Source organism: Podarcis gaigeae (assembly GCF_964106915.1).
Source record: "Podarcis gaigeae genome assembly, chromosome: 4".
Taxonomy (NCBI): Eukaryota; Metazoa; Chordata; class Lepidosauria; order Squamata; family Lacertidae; genus Podarcis; species Podarcis gaigeae.
Window position 1 is genome coordinate 54,660,744 of NC_139677.1, and position 20,124 is coordinate 54,680,867.

A 20,124-nucleotide genomic window follows, 5' to 3' on the forward strand; every position below is an offset into this window, starting at 1 on the left:
CTGAGCTGATGCACACATGAAGTGCAGCATTTTTGGCTTTTTAAACATTTTTGTCAGAATTCCCCGACATCCCTGCTTACGGATAACTAGCAAAGAGATCCCAGGTTCATAGAGCATCTGAGAATCACAGTGACAAGACTGTTTAAAGGGCGAAAAATCATCTTGGAAAGGCAGTCCCCTAGAAGTGTTGCAGATTTGCCACTGTTGTTGCAGCCTGAATAGAGCACAATGCTCATTGACATTGCAGAAGTTTAACTCTCATGTTCATGCCCTGCTGGAGCCCAGCATGGTCTGTTACACATGAAGCCAGCTGAGCCCTTCGATGCTTAGCCATCCTACTCCTTAGATCAGGACTGTCAATTTAACGCTGTCATAGTTGCTGAACTGCTAAGAGGACAGCTGTAACATTCACCCGGATATATAATTCCACCCCCCAACACACACACAAGCTCCCATGTGTGTGAGCCACAAGTTAATATGCAGCAGAGAAGTCATGGCAGCTTGGCTTTTTATTCACTGAGAAAAACAATCCCTATTGGCAGCTGAATAGACGGCCCCTCAGGGGACCAATTATTCTATTTTGTGCTGTACAAACTGCAGTAGTTGGCTGCCAGCTCTCTTGGGAACAACTCCATTGGGCTTCACTAACAGGGGCCAGCCTGATACTCAAGACACAAGTTGTTCTTCATGTCAAAACTGCTGCTAATGACACAATTAACTAACTGGGGACTACTGAGAAGCTCTTAATTAGGTAAACACTGCTCTGTGAGAAATGATTGCCTGCCTTGAAGCATCCTGGTGCATGTCAGTTTGCCAGAAGGTGAAGCCTCGGTGTGGAAATAAAGTTCTCTTCTTTAAGGTCTGATTTAGGGGGTTAAAGCTCCAGCCACGCTGGCAAAATGAAGCTTTCCGTGAAATATCTGAGACAGTCTCCTGTCTCATGGAGGCATCACTGAGGTAATTTATATCTTTTTATTAAGCAACTTCCACAAACAGTTTTATGTGTAGGCCAACCAGAAACTATCATGCGCGTGGCTATGACTGGCCCAAGACATTTTGCTGCCTGAAGCAAATATGACATATGCCGCTCCATGTACAGAAGCAGACAGGATGATGATGGAATAGCATCCCTCATCACATCCCAAGACAGGAGCAGGCTATGTTCAGGAGTTCAGGACAGACTATGTGGCACACACAACTCTGTCCTCAAGACCATTCATTCTCCCTTAGTATATGACAACTGAGGTGACTGCCTCATTCTGCCTAATGGTAGGGCCAGCCATGCATATATACATCACAATGCCTCACTTAGTTCTGGTGGCCATCTGGTTCTCTATCCTCCTATTGCATTTATTTTGTGTGGCCTACAACCTGCCCCCAAAAGTCAGTGCTTTGTCTTGGATCTTAGGCAAGTCAGTTGAAAAACTGTGTTTTGGGGTTTGTCTAAGAAACTCAACAACATTTTGGGTGTCCTGGGTTTTACTTTTTTAAATATGGCAACCCTAGGTGTATATACATATGGAAGCAGGCTTCATCCTGCATATTCCTAATTGGAAGAGGAAACATCACAAAAGGGTGATTTTGTGGGGAGTCCTGGCCTGATCCTGGTGCTCCAACTACACATGTCACGCCACTCCATTAATTAGCAATAGAACCCATCAATGTCTAGGAGTGGAAGCAGTGAATTTAGTCTACCACCGCCTCTCTGCAAGAGTAGCTTATTCATGGAATCCTAGAATTATAATTTTGTAAGAGATCCCAAGGGCCATCTAGTCCAAGCCCCTGAAATACAGGGATTACAGCTAAAGAATCCCTGGCGTATGGCAATCCAACCTTGGTTTAAAAACTTCTAATCAAGGGGAGTCCACCACCTTTTGAGGTAGTCCATTCCATTGTCAAACAGTGCTTACCATCACAAAGTTCTTCCTAATATTTAGTCAGAATGTCCTTGGAGTTACTGCCAAGCATTTGACCTAATTGCTTCTATTGCCAAGTATTTGACTTAAACCAGATTGTTTTACTCTTGTACAATTGTTCTACACAACAAATCTCTAAAAGTGCCATGTTTATACCAGGGCAACTAGGATTTTGATTCCCTGCCACTTGCCCAATTCAGGCTTGAAAACGTATCACATTCAGTTGTGCAATGGCTCTTTGCCATACTACTGATATAATTAATTGTAATTAAAACCATTTCACTCTGCAAATGCAGTAGCAAACCTAACAGATAATAAGTGTAGTTGGGTGTACATCTTGATGAGCAAACAAAGGCAGCAGAGGAAAAGCATGATAGTTATGTTACGGGGTCCCGCAGGTCAGTAATGTTTCCCCAGCGCTAGTCAACATCTATATGAACCAGTTGGGAACGGTCATTGGGAGCTTGAGGGCAAGCTATCATCAGTATGCTGATGGTACCCAGCTCTATTTCTCCATTACATCTGATTCAGGAGAGGTTGTGAAAGGCTGGGTACAGCAGGTGGACTGGAAGAGGACCAATAAGCTATGAACCCTGGGAAGACAGGATAGGTGGCTCTTGGATCTGGGAGATAGGCCAGTTGCCTGCCCTGGATAGGGTTACACTCACTCTGAAGGACCAAATACATAGTTTGAGAGTACTCTTTGAACTATGGTTGTCACTTGAGGCTCAAGTGGCCTCTGTGGCTAGGAGTGGTACATCAGCTATGCCCATTCCTGGATAGGGTTGTTTTAAATGGCAATCCTTTGCCCACATTAAAGGATATCATGAGGTATCATACCCAGAGGAAGAGGCAGTGGACTTTCTACTGCTCCTTGACAATTGTCCAGATGTGTGAGCAAGTGCCAAGGAACATCCCCTGCAACTGTCTTCTCCTTTCTCCTTGTGAGTAGCAGCTGCACAAAGGGAAGGGGCAGTTGGCAGCTGCTCTCCTGGCTGCTGTCACCACTTGACATTCAGATGAGTAACAATTGGTGATTATGATGAAGAACAGCAGCCAGCACCTCCCACCCTTTCCTTCTAGGTGGTGAGTGAGAAGGAACAGTGGTCAATAGCAGCACCTACCATTGCCTGCTTGCTCACTGCTTTTCTCCCTTTCCCTTTCCCTTTCCCTTTCCCTTTCCCTCTCCCTCTCCCTCTCCCTCTCCCTCTCCCTCTCCCTCTCCCTCTCCCTCTCTCTCTCCCTCTCCCTCTCCCTCTCCCTCTCCCTCTCCCTCTCCCTCTCCCTCTCCCTCTCCCTGCACTTCCAGGCTGTCATTATTTTGGAGTGGGATTCAATAATGAACCAGCAAATTCAGGTTATGCAGTTATAGTTCATTGGGAGGTCTTGCGCAAACAAATTTCCCCAATTTTTTTGTGATTAAAAAAAAATAGTGACTAACCCCACTGCAATCAAATAAGAATGAATGCTGATTAAATATACGATAATATATAAGAACCTGCAAACAGATCTGGATGAAAGCTCAATAAACAGGTTCTCTCAAAGTTTTCTCTGTCTCTGCAGTGGTAGGATTTGGAATCGACTGTTTGCTGTTTAGTGCCATCCTCACTTGCCTGCCTGAGCAGGAGGGCAAGCAGGCATGTTGAGGTGCAACCCCAGTGGTGGGTCAGGCAGGTGGCCTGCTGGGACACTAAGTCCTTCTTAGTACTTGGGGATACTGAATGCCACATCTCCGTGGTCTTTCTCTCTCCTTCCTTAAGTGCTTCTCCTCAGAGCATCTGCCAGTGGCGTAGCATGGGGGGTGCAGGGGGGGCCGGCTGCACCGGCCGCAACATTTGGGGGGGCGCGCTCGCACTCGCACCTCTCTGCCCCTACCGGGTTAGGGGGCACAAATTACTTGCCTTGCCCCGGGTGCTGACAACCCACGCTACGCCACTGCATCTGCTCAAAGTGGGCTGAGTGGGCTTGTCTAGCATAATGTTAACTAGCTTATAAATTGTTTGCATCTGGCTATTCCTCATGGAATGACTTTTCCTCATTCCACTTCAATGCATGAGAAGAGTTCTCTGCAATCAAAAGGAATTTGCATGCAGAGCCCAGAGTGTACATTACATGCTCTCCTATGCCCATGAAGGTGGATGTGCCCATGAAGCATGTCACCACCACCAGCTTACCAAATGGAGGGTCAAAGAGGCCAGCTTTGATATCTTGCCTTTTTTTTTGCATCCTAAGCACCTCTGGCCTGCTGTGCTTCAACCTGAACCTCTTCTCTGCTTCAGACATGCCATGTACTATCTATCAAGGTTAATCTATCAAGAATACTGGAAGATTTTTTTTATATTGATGCAGGAGGGTGAGCTGAGAGGATCACCAAGTTTTTCTTTGGGGGGGGGGGAGGTTGGTCCACCACTGCTGTGGCCCTCTTCTAAGAGAATAGATACAAACAGGTCTACTTTCAGTGTCCAGATTGGAATAAAAAGCCAGCTTTTCGTATCAGATGCTAAATTCCCTGCCGAACATCAGTTTTCTGGTATTGTGTTGGAATTTAATTGCTTTTATTTACTGTGTGTTTTTTGTAATCTTTCTGTATACAACTTAGAAACTTTGGTGATTAAGTGATTTACAAACAGTTGAAATAATCGTTATCATTTTCAAAGTAGTTAAGGAAAAAGTCATCTGCTCATTTGAGTCTGCTTTCCATTGGCCAGCATATTTAACCATGTTACATTTTATGTTCTAACACATTATTCCAAAAAATGGATACCATTTCAATGAAAACAAGATTTAAGAGGCTCTTTTGCTAGCATTTTCTAACATTTCACATCTCAGTGCTGCTGAGGAAACCCATTATGCTGTTCTGGTCTCTAGCTGTCGACTTGCACCAAAACACTGACCACTGACTACTCTGGGGAAAAGAGCCCAATATTGCCTACACTTTTCTTCCCTCCATTGTGGGATTGCTCTGTGGAAATGGTTTTATCCTTACTCTCTGTTTCAAATCCTCAGAGGTGAATAAAGCTGCTTAAGAGTTTAACTTGCATTTATATTTGAACTGAAAGACACAAGAGCATTACAATTTATTCCCTTCAGAGACTCTTCCCACTGCTCCCTCAGCTAAGTTCCTGAGGCTGTCTTGTACTGCAAATTGCTTCCATTCAACTCAGCATTACAAGAAGAGTAGCCGATGTGGTGCCCTATAGCTGTTGCTAGACTACAACTCCTACAACCTCTGTCTGCTGGCCATGCTAATTGGGGCTTTGAGTCCAGCAACATCTGGAAGGCATTACACTGGCTACCCCTGTCATGCAAAACTGAAGTGAGTCACTCAGGAGGTTGGGAGTCACCCAGAGTGGCTGGTGCAACCCAGTCAGATGGATGGCACTGCCACCACCACCGCCATCATCATTCCCCAGCCACTTCAACGTAAAAGGACCTTGTTCTAATGTAGGGCAACCTGTGGTCCTCCAGAGGTGACTGCTTACAACTCTCATCATCCCTAAGCAGTGACCATGCTGGCTTAGGCTAATGGGAGTTGGAGTCCAACACAATCTGGAGGACTCCACAGCTTCCCCATCTCTGTGCTAATGAAAGGTCTGAGGTTATCTGTTTTCTATCATTTAGCTGGAGCCAACCAAATAATACACTCCTTTTTGCCAAGTAACCAGAACTCCAACTGGTAAAAAATGACCCCTGTAATGTACCAAATGACTTAGTTCATCCAGGTTGCAGCTGGGTGCCTTCCCCCTTTTCTAGTGAATGAGAAAAAAGAGAATGAGAAAAAAGAGACCAGCTGCCAGAGAAGAGGAGGAGGAGGAAGAACAAGAAGAACAAGAAGGAAAACAATGAGAATAAGATTTACTTGATTCTCTGTGGGGTATCCTATTGCTATTATAGGAAGACAGGTTTTGCCTACCAAAAGTTTTAAGCGCCATTGTCTGAATATTTTATTGGTGCAAATGAAAATGTTATGAGGGAACGCTTGTGTTATCATAAGTTCCCCCTCCAGTGATGATATTACCCTCTACACCTCCAGATAATGATAAGCAGCTGAACACACGAAGCAGCTGAACAGTCATGTTCATAGGATATGATACACTGCCAAATAACCCCCCACCCCGAAAAGAAGAAAATAACCAGCCTCTAACATTTGCCTTATTACCTGCTGAAATTGGAACAAAATTTATATTCTCCTTGATATCGCCTGAACTCATAACGATCTCAGGGAGAGTATCCTGTTCCCTCCTAATTTCAGGGAGTCAGATCGGCATGCAACAGGCTTCAACAATAAAGAGATGGAAAATGTGTTGACGGTGGTTCTGTTCTGAAACTAATCTTAAGTGAACAGCTTCAATATTATTTTCCTTTTAAACATCCACATGTGTCACCCAGCATAAAATAAACCTCCCTGTAAAATCCATTATGCAGGCACAGAGCATCATTATGCTATGAGGTGACATCATCATGGAAAGTAAGTCAGCACTTTGTGTTGATGGTTCTCTATCTCGCTTTCACTTTTTCCATTCCTTACCCCCCCTCTTGGGGATCCTGAGATCAAAAGATGCTGAGCAAATACCTGCAGGAGACATGATTCAGCTGCCCACTGCAAATCGACACAGCATGCCTGTACTTCGTTCTCGTACAAGACTTTTGCTAGCATTCTGCCAGCACATGAACTTGCTGTTATAAAAGATTGTGCTATCGAAGAAGCCAACAGTTCAATACTTTGATAGGGCCACCAATTAGGGTATTTTGGCCCTTGCACTTAGCATCTACTCCACTCCATTCTACAGGCGTGACCCCACATGAACCAGTTTGAACACTTGGGAGCGTGGAAGTAAAATGTAACAAGCAGTGAAAGAAAGGTGCAGGAAAGGAACCAGCAAGCTCCCCACTGCTGCTGTGACACGCCTCCGACTATTGCTTTAGGAAAGAAAGCCTTGCGGACATGCGATTGAAAAGCAGCAGTCTCTGGAACTGCTGAAAGATAATCTTTTAGCCAACACTGGATGAAATTATCATAAAAGTCTAGTTAAGCAGTATGCAATTTGTGCAATGCCTGCCTATCTGCACTTTTTGCATTCCAGGGCAGAGCATCTCTCTCTCCCCCCCCCCTCTCTCTCTCTCCCCCCCCCAAAGCCAACGCCTTAGTAACCAAGTTATTTGTGGTTGAGAAACAGGAGTTCAATGATTCCAATGTCCTTTGTTAGAGTAGACGTGAGGAACCCAACTGCCTATCATCTACTAGATGCCAGTTGCAAACTATTGGGTATATTGTCTGAAGCTCTTTTAAAAAACTAAAACACTGAGAAAATGCCTCTGTTGATTACCCTCATGAGAACTGCAATATCAGCAGGAGGCTCCTTGTGTCACAGTGTTCCAGCTTTAAAGAACCATAATTTCACACACCCACATGTCAGCTTCATAGTTCAGCATGGAAGCATGGGAAATCACGAGTGCTGACATGCTTTTAGTGAAAATGATGGGAACCACGGCTCTCAGGCATGAGATCTCAGGGCTAAATGTGTCTATGATTAATATCAGCCTCTTCTCTGGTACATTGCTTCCGAGATATCTAATGCCACATATGTTCTAGAAAAAATATCTGAAATCAAAAGGTACCAGGAAGTTCTTTTACCAGGAACAGAGGCTGAGGAGCTTATTTTATAAAGCCTGCCTGAAACACCCACTCAGCCCAGCTGCAGCCTATCTAAAGCAAACATCATCGCAGTGGCCGTTTGCCCAGAAACAGCATCAGCATCTCTAGCCCTACAGCGGAAGGAAGCTGGAAGACAGCTTTCAAAATGTAGCCAAGGTGCCTAGGAGCAACTGTCCAACACTGTCATCATCATTCACTACTGTTTCTTAGAAATAATAAAAATAACAATAAATGGATGGTTACTAATCTAGAGGAAGTGCATTCAAGATTTTTTTCCTTCTTTTCTTCGCTGACCAAGTTCTTCTTGCCGCTTCCTGCAGGCCAGATAGGTTGTTAACAGGGCTAATTAAAACCCAGCTCTCGCAGCAGATGCAGAGCTACACATGGATTAAATTAAATACAGGAAAGAGGATTCTTCCTTGCCATTAAGTCGATGCCAAAAACTGTACATTAAACTTGAATGGTTTGGATTTTGTTACTTTAAACTTGTTCCAGTAAGTTAAGCTCGGCATACGGATTTGGGACAGGAATGTAAAGGACAACCAAACCTTAAAAGCGATGGAACTTAATGGCACTCAAATCAAAAGGAGGGAATTTGCCAAACTCTATCCATGCCAGGATCTGCTGGCTTTGGTATCATATTACATTTTGTGTAAGCCATTCATTATTATTTTTAACATAATCAATTATATACATGGCTTTCTCTGTCCACCAGAAGCCACGTGAAATCTTCCCTAGGAAAAAGTTCAAAACAACACTGCAGTCAAAAAATATAATGCACATGTGGAAGAAGATAGAAATCTTCAGATAAAAAGCATATTTGAGAATTTACTGTGGTATATACCAAAAGGACATTTAGATGCTAATCAGATTAGCTAAATGTGCCTACATCTCAAATTCTTCCCCACACCACCACCTCCAAAAAAAGAGAGAAAATTCCCCTTGTAGATCAGTCTCAGTTGGACCTAATTTGTTCAAATCCAGGACTTCAAAGCTGAAGACAGTCAGCTGAAGACAATTGATCTGTCGTGTTATCTTGAACTGATTAAAACGGTCTGAATGGCTGATATTTTTAAAGCTTGATGTTTGTGGAAGAAGATCAAAAGAGGAAAACTGCAGTTGTCATGCCGTCTCCTTGCACCAAACCAATTTTTTTATTTCTGGCCTGAATAAACATGAGGGTCTGTTATGAGCTGTAACTGGCACCAAGTCCTTGGAGATGGATGGAACAAAAAACCAGGGAAAAGAAAGGAAAACCGATTATCAAGAGGGGTTTCACACATCTCTATTTTGGATTGGCTGAGCACACATCAAACCAATCAAAAGACTCTGGATCTGTCAGAGCTTCTCTGACCTGTTCAAAGTTTGGTAAGCAGCCAGCAGGAGACACAGTCTTGTAAGGCTACTGCTGCGCCATAAGGCCAAATGTGGGACAAAATTAATACAGGGTAACCTAGGTCACCTACTACTGCTAAAAGTGGCCAGTTTCCTGTTGCTTTCTTTGGGCAGGGGAAAAAGAGAAATGTCTCTGAATTTTTCAGAGAAGGTTTGCCTCTTACCAAACTAGATCTCATCAGGAAATGTGGCTAGTGGGAAGGTGTGGAGAAAACCTTGCAATCCTTGCCATTAGGCACAGTACCAGAATGCCTAGCCAGCAATGTGATGTGATGCAATTTGATGTGACATTGGTCCCAAGGCATCTTCCGTTCATGCTTTCAGAAGGGTTTCATTCCACCTCTACCAACTGATTTAATGAATAGCCAGAAAAGATGTTTTCAGCATTTGGGGCACAGCTCAAGTATGGGCTGGGACAAGTCTGCTGGGAGAGGTTCAGCCCTGGTTCGTATATGAAGAAAGCCATTGAGCCTCGGTGTGCAGTGCAGAGCAGAGGCCCAGTTTGTGAAATTATTTCTTCTGAGGTGGAGGATAGCAGGGATAGACCAAACTGCATAGTTGTGAGGAGGCTGCATTTGTAGTGTGACTGCACAAATTGGAGCTCAGAGGTACTGCAGCTTCAGCCCATGATCTTCAGGAGGGTCACAGGCAATATGGACAGTTGCTTTATCCATTTATCCATTAGCTTTATTGGGGAAGTGATAAGATCAGAACAGCAATCATGGAAAAGAGACAGTTGGCTTATCCTGGCCTCAAGGTTCTCCCATACACCCTTTCAGTACTGCCTGATTCCAAACAGCTAGCAAGCATGGGAAGCCAAAGTGCCTCAGTGTCTCTTCCAACTTTATCACACATTAACACAAAAGACCAAGAGAGCTATGAGCATGGCTGAGCTAGATGGCAGCCACCTGATTATATTCTCCCTTTTCCACCACTCTTCCATAGTTGGCATTGCATTTTATCCCCCAAATAGGACACAAACTCTTACTGTTGAAGTGTTGCTAGATAGTTCACAATAGTATGGAGTGTCTTATGGCTGAATATACTCTTCTACTTATGAAGTGAACATAAATATTTTGAAACAACAATCGTAAGTGGGCCCAGAGAGGAGAGGGATGGCAGATCCACAGCTGCATCTCAAACCTTGCTGGCTCATGCCAGCTAGGGCAGAAGATGCAGGGCAGTTCTGTTCAGGGAACCTTTTAATGTTTGATGTATTACTGTATTTTAATATTTGGTTGGAAACCGCCCAGAGTGGCTGGGGAAGCCCAGCTAGATGGGCGGGTATTATTATTATTATTATTATTATTATTATTATTATTATTATTATTATTATTATTCCCTTGCTACTCCAGCTTGAGCAGGATGTAGTCAAAGGGCCTGAGGATACAATGCTGGCATTCTGCCTACTGTCTCACTCCCAAAAGCTAGCCAGATGTTCTTCAATGCCATGTTGTAGGGAAGAGCTGGAGATAATGGTCACAAGGTGGGACCCTCATAATGTGCTAAGCTTGCAAGAAAGCTTTGGAAACTCAGCCAGTTGGTTCAATGGTTGTACCACTGGCTAAGTCATAACCTGAACAGGGATAAATTTAGTCATAGCTGAATCCAACCAGAATTGAGCCAAAGCATTTACTGGTCTGATTCCCTAGTATACACAATCTAGTCATTATTTCTTGGAAGGCTGAACTTTTTTATGGCCTACACCGCCACAAAATTATAACTCTTCTAATATATCATGCCAAAGGGATTTTAATTTCAATGGGCAGAGAGACTATCAAAGTAAGAGAGCTGAGTGTGTACATCTTAAGCTCATTCCCCTGGAAATCTGAACCTGAGTAAACAAGCTAACTCAAGGAAAGTCCCGCTGTGTTCAGTGACACTTACATCCTGGTAAGTATGCTTAGGATTATAGCCCAATTATGACACTGTTTGAGGGACATTTTCACAGCTAATGTCCAAATTTGTGTCACACTCTTAAGATTTATTTATAATAGTAACATATTTTCTTTTAAATAATCTTATGTAACGCTTTTATTATCAAATTCAAATAAGTCTTAAGCATAAGCCGTATAACAAATCCTGTTTGTAAAAGGTCACACATACAAAAACCTTTTGTCAACCAGTAAGTGTAAAGAATAATGTATCCTAGCTACAAGAAAATTCTCTGGAAGAACATGTTTATCTTTCCTCCACAGAATATAATCTGTGATGGAATGGTCTGTCATAAAACATGGAAGATGTGGCATCGCTATTTTGTAAACAAGATGAGCAGGAACCAAATGTGATCCAATGCAGCCAAATAACTGATCTATTTTCTGAACATAAACCATCTTGGAATGCTCAGCCACTTGTATGTTGATACAGCATACAGTCAGTCATAAGTACAGGGGTATTCAGAAGGGTCCATCTGCACAGCAGTGTTAAAGGGGACAGGTACATTTTATAAAGCAATAGTAAAAGTTGACATTAACTTAGAGAGTGAGTGAGTTTATGCTAACATGGAGACAGAGAGTAATCATGGGTATGAAGCTATTTGTACCTGCATTGCTTCAGCCTATATTTTCATTACAGAACTCAATAGGAAGGAGGATTGGAGCAGAAATAAAATTAGTTGACCCTGCCAGCCACTGGCTCTGGCTCCACTTAGAGTTGGTTTCTCTGTTTTCTGGGCACCAGCCACCACTTTTGCCATTCCTTTGGGCTGGAGCAAAGACAGGGTAGTGCTCCTCACTGGACAAATGTTGGTTATCAAGAGCTCTTCTTCAGGCATGTATATATGAAAAGCTAGAGCTGAAACAGAGATGAAGACAACCAGGCTGGATTTGATTAGCATAACTGAGTACAGACCGCAAAATGTGATTTGCCAGTTCGAGTGAATAGGGAAAACAAAGTGTTCCACTGGCATGGCACACATTGGAGAAGCACATCAAACAATAGAAACTGAATACTGTGTGGGCTGCTAACATTAATAGCAAGTCATAAAGTCATGTCTTGCTTTATGGGCCAAGGGGGTTTTCCCCCTTGCCCCCATCTTCTTTTTCAGACCATTTCTTGAACTGGATCTGGGGGTGGCGGAGACATCAGAAACAAAGCCATACCAAGGCATTTAGCTTGGTAAATATGTTTAATGAAGAAGCACATAGACTGCTTTCAGAAAACCAAAGAATTAAATTTTACCTTCTGCAAATGTCAGGTAATGCTTGACGATGACGATGAGAACAACAACAACAACATCTCCAAGTACTCGGCAATCATTTTTATTTATTTTTGTGAAATTTTGCACACATTTTACCTACCGAGAAAAACTAAATTGTATTAATTTAACCAAAATATCTTTTGAATTCCCCAGTCATGTTACAACTTTTTAGCACCCCTCATTTTTGAAATTTGAAAGTTAAAAAATTCAACACACCCTGCCACTTCAGTCCTTAGCTGCCGCTACCCTCCCCCACATTTTTCTGAGAGCCTACCCTGCTGTGCATTCTTCACTGCTTCCATGTTCATTGAGAGGTATACAATTTCTATCAGCATATTCCTTGTATTTGTATCTAGAAGGGAAAACATAAAAGGAACGAGCACCAGGATTCAATTCAAAAATGGCAGCATCTCTTCAGCTCAGTGCACATGCAAAGTAGTGTACAGTTAGGGCTGAGACAAAGAAGAAGAAGAAAATCAAAGGACCATGGAAGCATGAGACTAATTATGCAGACATATGGAGATCTTTACTGCTTCTCATTTTACTTGAAATGTGTTTTGTATTTGTTTCACACTTCCTGATGTGTGTCTTTCATGCAACAGAAATACACTTATTCGATATGCTGACAGAGGCTTAAACAAAACGTAGTCTTAAATTATTGCACATCAATGTACTTTGGGACCTCTATATATTATGTACATTAAACATTAAAACTTCTTACATTAAATATCCATCATATATTGTATGGGTTCTTTCATCCTTATTAAAGACTGCCTATAGCAGACCCAAAAGGTAAACAAAGATCTAGTAGAAAAGGCCCTCCCAGTTGGATCAGAAGCAAAGTTTGAAAAAGGTCCTATTATTTTTACAAGACTCATGAGGCCAGTAAAAGCTTCCCCACATTTTAAAGCACCCTCCAAGCAGAAAACAATTAAACCATGTAATCCCAGAGGAGGCATATATGATATCATCAGCATGTCAAGTTGATGAATAACGCATTGTTACGCACACCTTCCTGGAAGCGTAATTAAGGTATTCTACATGTGAGGTGGGGAGGGACTGAATTTTGAAATCAATGAGCTTTCAGATTCCCCTTGCCATAAAGTGATTATTGCACACTGGGGAAAATCCTGGTGTAGTTTTTCATACTTGAATGTGGCATAGTGTGCTTTAAATTGTATAAGGGATTTCATTTACATTTGCACAGGATTACAGCATTCTCAAGCCCAAACTTGTTTTCTGCACATGGTCTCCATCAGGCTGCTTGATTCACAGGTTCACAGTTCAGACAGGAAATCAGTGAAGAAAGTACTTCTTCACACAGTGCATAGCTAAACTATAAAATTTGTCCCCACAAGAACTACTGATGGCCATCAACTTGGATGGCCAGTGGTCAGAGATGATGGAGTTGCAGTTCTGCAACATCTGGAAGACCTAAAGTTCCTCAGCCTGATCTACAGCATGAGACAACTTGAATGAGGGAAGGTGGATGGGAATCTTGAAGGAGGAGCAGTATAACAGCAAAGTTAGAGTAAGAGGACTTTATCCTGTGAGGTGCTGATAGATGACTGCATTAAAATTATGTAAACCGAGTGGGAGAAATGACTGGAAAATTGGCCCCAGTTGGTTAGGTTTCTGAGTCTGGATATATTGGCAACTGCTCACTCAGCAGCTAGAGAGGAATCTATTCACAAAAAGCTTTGTAGGCCATCCAACGAAATTTTGCCTAATTTACTGTTTCCGTGTAATTTATCAAACCTGTTCTAACCCAAAAGCAAAAATAAGCAGTTATGTTTTCATCGTCCATTTTTCTTGTACTTTGTTGTTACGATTTCACTTATGCTTCTAAATAAGGTTAAATTCCAATATTCTCTTAAAGAGGAAGCAATGGGTTTTTAAGACCCAACAAAAGCCCCACCACCAATGTTTCCTATACATCTTATGACAAGCTGACTGACAGGAAACATGGAGGCCAGTGAAAACTACCCTGATCTAGAACTATTGGAGGAATTCGGCAGATTGTCAGGATTCAGATTAAACAGGAAGAAAACAAAAATCTTAACAAAGAATCTGGCCTATCAGGACAAAACCCAATTGGAGCAAAAGACTGGTATAAAAATTGTGAATAAAGTAAAATATTTGGGAATTTGGCTATCACCGAAAAATATAAATCTGGTTGAAGATAATTATGACAAGATTTGGCAGGAAATTAAAAAAGATCTGGATTCCTGGCATAGGCTGAAGCTCTCATGGACAGGGAGGATGGCAGCGATTAAGATGTGTATTCTTCCGAGGCTATTGTTTCTGTTTCAAAATATTCCGATAATTAAAGGCATCACCCGTTTTAGGAACTGGCAAAAAATTTTGACTAAGTTTATATGGCAGGGGAAGAGAGCCAGGATAAAGTTTAAATACTTAACAGACATAAGAGAGAGAGGTGGCTTTGCAGTCCCGAATATAAGGCTGTACTATGAGGCAGCTTGTTTATGTTGGGTAAAGGACTGGGCCACCCTTAGAAATACTGACTTACTGGATCTGGAGGGTTTTGATATCAGGTTTGGGTGGCACGCCTACCTGTGGCAGGAGAAAGGTGGGGTCCACAGAGGGTTTTCTAATCATATAATTAGAGGCTCATTACTGGAGGTGTGGAACAGGTATAAAAAATTGATTGAAAAAGGGACCCCTAGGTGGCTCTCCCCAGTTGACATTATCAAAATAAAAAAAAACAAATATGACGGGTGAAAGATGGACCTATGAGGATCTTTTAGTTAAGACTGAAGAAGGGTGGAAGGTGAAGTCTTATGAAGAGTTGAAAGACAAGATAAAAGAATGGTTACACTTCCACCAGATTAATGCACTGTGGAATGAGCACAAGAAATTGGGGATGAGTGATAAAAAATCAAGATTCCAGGTGGAAATCCTAGAGAGTAATGATAAACTCCTCTCCAAACTATATAAGCAATTATTGGAATGGGATACTAGAGAGGATTTGGTGAAGGGAGTGATGGTAAAATGGGATAGAGACCTTGGATATAATATTGATTATAATAAATGGCAGACACTCTGGAGGAAAGGTATGAAATTTACAGCGTGTGCAACCCTCCGAGAAAACTTAGAGAAAATGATGTACCGTTGGTACCTGACCCCAGCAAAGTTAGGAAAGATGTATAAAACTGCTGATAACAACTGCTGGAGATGTAAAGACAAGGTTGGGACCTTTTTCCACATATGGTGGACCTGCGATGTAGTGAAGGAATTTTGGGGAAAGATTTACGATGAATTGAAAAAAATTCTGAAGTATAACTTTCCCAAAATACCTGAGTTGTTTCTCTTAGGTATGATTGGCGAGGAAATAGGAAAATCAGATCAAACCTTTTTTCAATATGCCATGGCCGCAGCGAGGATCCTAATTGCACAAAAATGGAAATCCCCTGATATGCCCACGATTGGAGAGTGGCAAGTGAGGCTATATCAATATTTAGAATTAGCGAGACTAACACAGAAATTAAGGCAAAATAATACAATGAAACTTAAAGATGAATGGAATAAATTTTTAATTTATGTTGAGACCAATATGGGAATTACTAACATAACAGCAGATGATAATTAATACCTTCGATGTATAAAACTAATGTTAGTTCTACTGCAAAGATCACCTAAGGATATGTAATCCAAGACCGAGTTGGACGGAAGTCTGTTTTATCGTTTTTCTTTTTGTTCGTCATTTTCTCTTTTATTTTTTCTCTTGTAATCTTTTTTCTTTTCTCTTTTTCCCTTCTTTTACTTTTTTCTTGTAAGCATATATATGTATATGTTTTTATTATGATATGTGATTTCTTTGCAAATAAAATTTTTCTAATTAATAAAAAAGAAAAAAGAAAAAAGAAAACTACCCTGATCCCTAGGACTCCTACAGAAACCATGAGTTGTATCCTGCTAAATTCTATTTAGAGTAGACCCACTGAAATTAATGGACCTGAGATAGTCATGTCCATTAATTTCAATGGGTCTACTCTGACTATGCCTAATGTTGGAAACCCTATATGTTTAAGTCACAATGTTTTTTGAGGGGGTGGGGTATGCCTAGCAAGCAGGACAGTCACTAGTTTACCCTTGTATCTGCCTTCAGAACTTAATTTACCCCCAATTCCTTTAATTTAAAGTAACAAATTAATGGATCTCCAAGGAAGCATTTCTTTTCATACCTGATGGTAAATTCTAAATTCTTTTGTTCATCAATTCAAGATTCAGAAAAAGGAGGTTCTTAAATTTAGATTTTTGAAAAACTGATCCAGTGAAGACATCGTCTTTCAACTAATAGGGTTTCGGTCTTCATTGGCTCTACCCATTCTTATAGGTGCTCTTATCCAAAGAGCATCTATGTTGTGCCATCCCCCGGTTCTCTAGATTTCTTTACTTAACCCCCACCACCACCCTGTGTTCAGTCCTAAAAGCAACAAAATTTAAAGTCCAGTTCAAAAGGGGCTCTGAGCTCAGCATATCAGTTACTCCCGCAAGATCACACATTTAAGCATAGTCAACTCCTCTCTCTCTCTCTCTCTCTCTCTCTCTCTCTCTCTCTCTCACACACACACACACACCAAGAATCCACAATCCAGAATACATCCCACACTGGTGTTGTAATGATGTGCATTAGTAGGAACTGGTGCCCACTTTAAACTTGATGATGGCAGCGACATGCAATCTTGCATGGAATTCAGTGTCATCCTTTGCATATCTACTCACTGAGCCCCCCTGAGTTCTGTGGGACTGACCTCCAGGCCCACCCATGAGACAAGATGAGGCAACTGCCTCGGGCAGCAGGATCCACAGGGGCAGCAGATTCGGATGTAGATTGACCCCTTCTTCCCTGGCAGGGAGAGAGGCACCATTCTGTGGTTCACCTCAGGTGCCAAAATGTCTTGGGGCAGCGCTGCTTCCAGGTAACTGCATGAAGGCAGTTTACTTTTAAATGCCTAGCATAGCATATGACCAGCTGTATTTTCTCACATTTCATTTTTTCCCCATGTTAATAAAACACAGCCTACTTTCCCACCACCAAGGTGGCTTAGAATTCAAAATAAAAAACCCACCAAATAAAACCCAATTCAATGAAAACAATCAGCTAAAAATAAAAACTACATGACACTAACAGAACCAGCAAAAGTCAAACGGGCAGGTGATAAATGACAAATCCATCCTTTGCTTCTCTTGCCTCCATTTCCCTTCCTCCCCTCCCTCTTCTGGCTGCCCACTGTCAGACTTCGGACTGTAATCTCCTTGGGATGGGGGCCTATCTTTTCTCCTATATTGGTCATGTCCCAGCAATAAAATGGGGCTGCTTTCAGATCTCAGTTTAAAGTTCAGCTCCTTGATTTGGTTTGTTTCTTGTTTTCCCATTACAAACTAATTGACTCCAGAATGGTAAATAGTTAAGCTATCGAAAGTAGACACAGCACAAGGCCGTTGTCATATTGATGTTGTTAAATGATCTGGCTGTTTGGGAGATTAGCATTATAGGATAAGTTAAAGGGCTTTTAAAGCAATCTCATGTGTAATTAAGTAAGCTAGTGATGCGCAAGGATCACTTAGATATTTGTGTAGTAGAATATCAGAGCAGCTTTCGCATTTAATGTATGTAAAGTGCGTATGTATGCCACCCTTGACATTTTCATACCTTGTGTTGCTTTGTGTAGCTGCTCTGTCAGTTAAACAAGCACTGTAGCACACTTGACTAAACTTCTTTGCATAGAATCATAGAATTGAAGAGCTGGCAGGAACCAAGCAGGTCATCTAGTCCAAACCCCTGCAATGCAGGAATCTTTTGCTCAATATGGGGCTCAAACCCATGACTGAGATTAAGAGTCTCATGGTCTACCGATTGAGCTAACCTGGAACATCACCCACAGTGATCACTTTATCAAACTGAAGTGCATCTAAATTTAAAGAATCTGCAAAAAATTAACATTGCAGTTAAATCCATACATGGTTCACAATTGCCTTTGAAATAACCATGAGGAGGACCTGGAGAGGACTAGCTGTGTAAAGGTTGCTGTGCTTACTAGCATATCTCCTTATGAACAACTGTTGTCAATGGCACAGGACCCAACCGTGCCCTTCCATGAATAGAATAGAAGGGCTTTCTCCTATGAAATGAGTTTTCCACTTGGTCCAACTCTAGGATTCTACGATTTGTCTAATGGAAGGAGAATTTTTAGATCCAACCCAATGAGTCTAAAATACATAATATTCAAGTGTTCAAGTGTTCATTCATATCGCTTCACAGGCACTATCTCAACAATATTAACAAAATTAGTTTAGGCCAGCATTACTATCATCTTTATACTGCAGATGCGGGACTGAGACCCAAGGAAAGGCGATTTGCCTCAGGCCACCTAAATTGCAGTCCTAACCACATCTTCTCCAAAGTAAAAATCCAACTGAAGTGGGGTTAGGATTGCAAGCGTAGTGACTTTATATCAGAAATGAGATTTGAGCTGGGGAGTTTTATTTCACTGCCCCCTACTTTGTGATTGAAATCATAAAGTGGATTATAAATATGTGGTGGTGGTGATAGCAGTTTGCAGGAAACAGTTGCAAATCATAGCAGGGACATACCTTGGCAATATGACATGCTGCACAAGGCCAAAATTTGACACCCCCACCCCAAGCCACATTCCTCAAGCTGGGTAATGGAGACGCTGGGCTCTGGAAGGAGGCACGAGGCTCTGGCAGCGTCCTAGAGCCCCCCCCCCCCATGATTCCCAAAGCTGGCAAGTGCTAACTAGGCTTTCAGAAGGAGGACTCTAGGACCCTGCCAGAGACCTCACACCTCCTTCCCAAATCCCAGCACTTACTAGACTTTGAGATAGAGGCAGGAAGACTCCTCCTTAGCCCCTGCCCCCTGTGCAGGGAAATCAGTCATGCAGCCCTAAATCCACCTCTGATCAGAGGTTTTGTAGTTCTGTGTGACTGAAAGAGTTAGCAAGTAAGTGCGTAGCCTCCTCCCTGTCATGAGGGTGGTTATGAGGCACTCACACATTCCCAAGCAACGCCTGTTTGTGTCTCTTCAGGTTAGCTTCAGGATCCCTGAATTTCTTTGTCTATTGAACATTTGCTTTCAGAAGCCAGATTGCTCTGTAATGCACATCACACTTCTCATACATCATTGTGAACCAAAGATCTTGGCATTCAATGGCTAATGAATTTTATTTCATTTGGCATTGGCACCTTTATGTTAAAAGTCTTCCTTTCCCATTGCAAATTGTGAAATCCTCGTTTATGGTTTCACATTTGATGTTACTTTGGCTATGATCCACCACAGTATTATTTATGCCAGGGTAATCTTGTGAAAATCAATTGATCTGTTCTACATCAAGTGGGTTGTGGTGGCCTGCAGCCATACATATTTCATTGTAAGAATGTAACATGCAATACTGCGTAACTCATATTTACATAATTATGTAGCAATGAACTACACAGGTTGGTTTACTGCCACAAAACATTGAAAAGGAGCAGATTAGGAGCCCCAGGCCACATTCACAGCATACATTTAAGGTGCTATAATACCACTTTAAACACTCATGGCTTTCCCCAAAGAAATCTGGGAGCTGTAGTTTGTTAAAGGTGCTGAGACTTGGTAGGAGACACCTATTCCCCTCACAAAACTATAGTTCCCAGAGTTCCCTATGAAGAGGGACTGGTTGTTAAACCATACTGGGAATTGTAGCTCGGGGGGGGGGGGATGACGACAGTTATCAGCACCCTTCAGAAACTACAGCCCCCAGAATTCTTTGGGGGAAACCATGACTGTTTAACGTGGTATCATAGCACTTTAAATGTATGCTGTGAATGTGGCCCTATACAGTCATTCCTTCTTGTGTGGTTCCAATCACATGAACTGTGTGTGTGTGTGTGTGCGCGCGTGTGCATGCATGCATGCATGCCTGTTGGCCTTA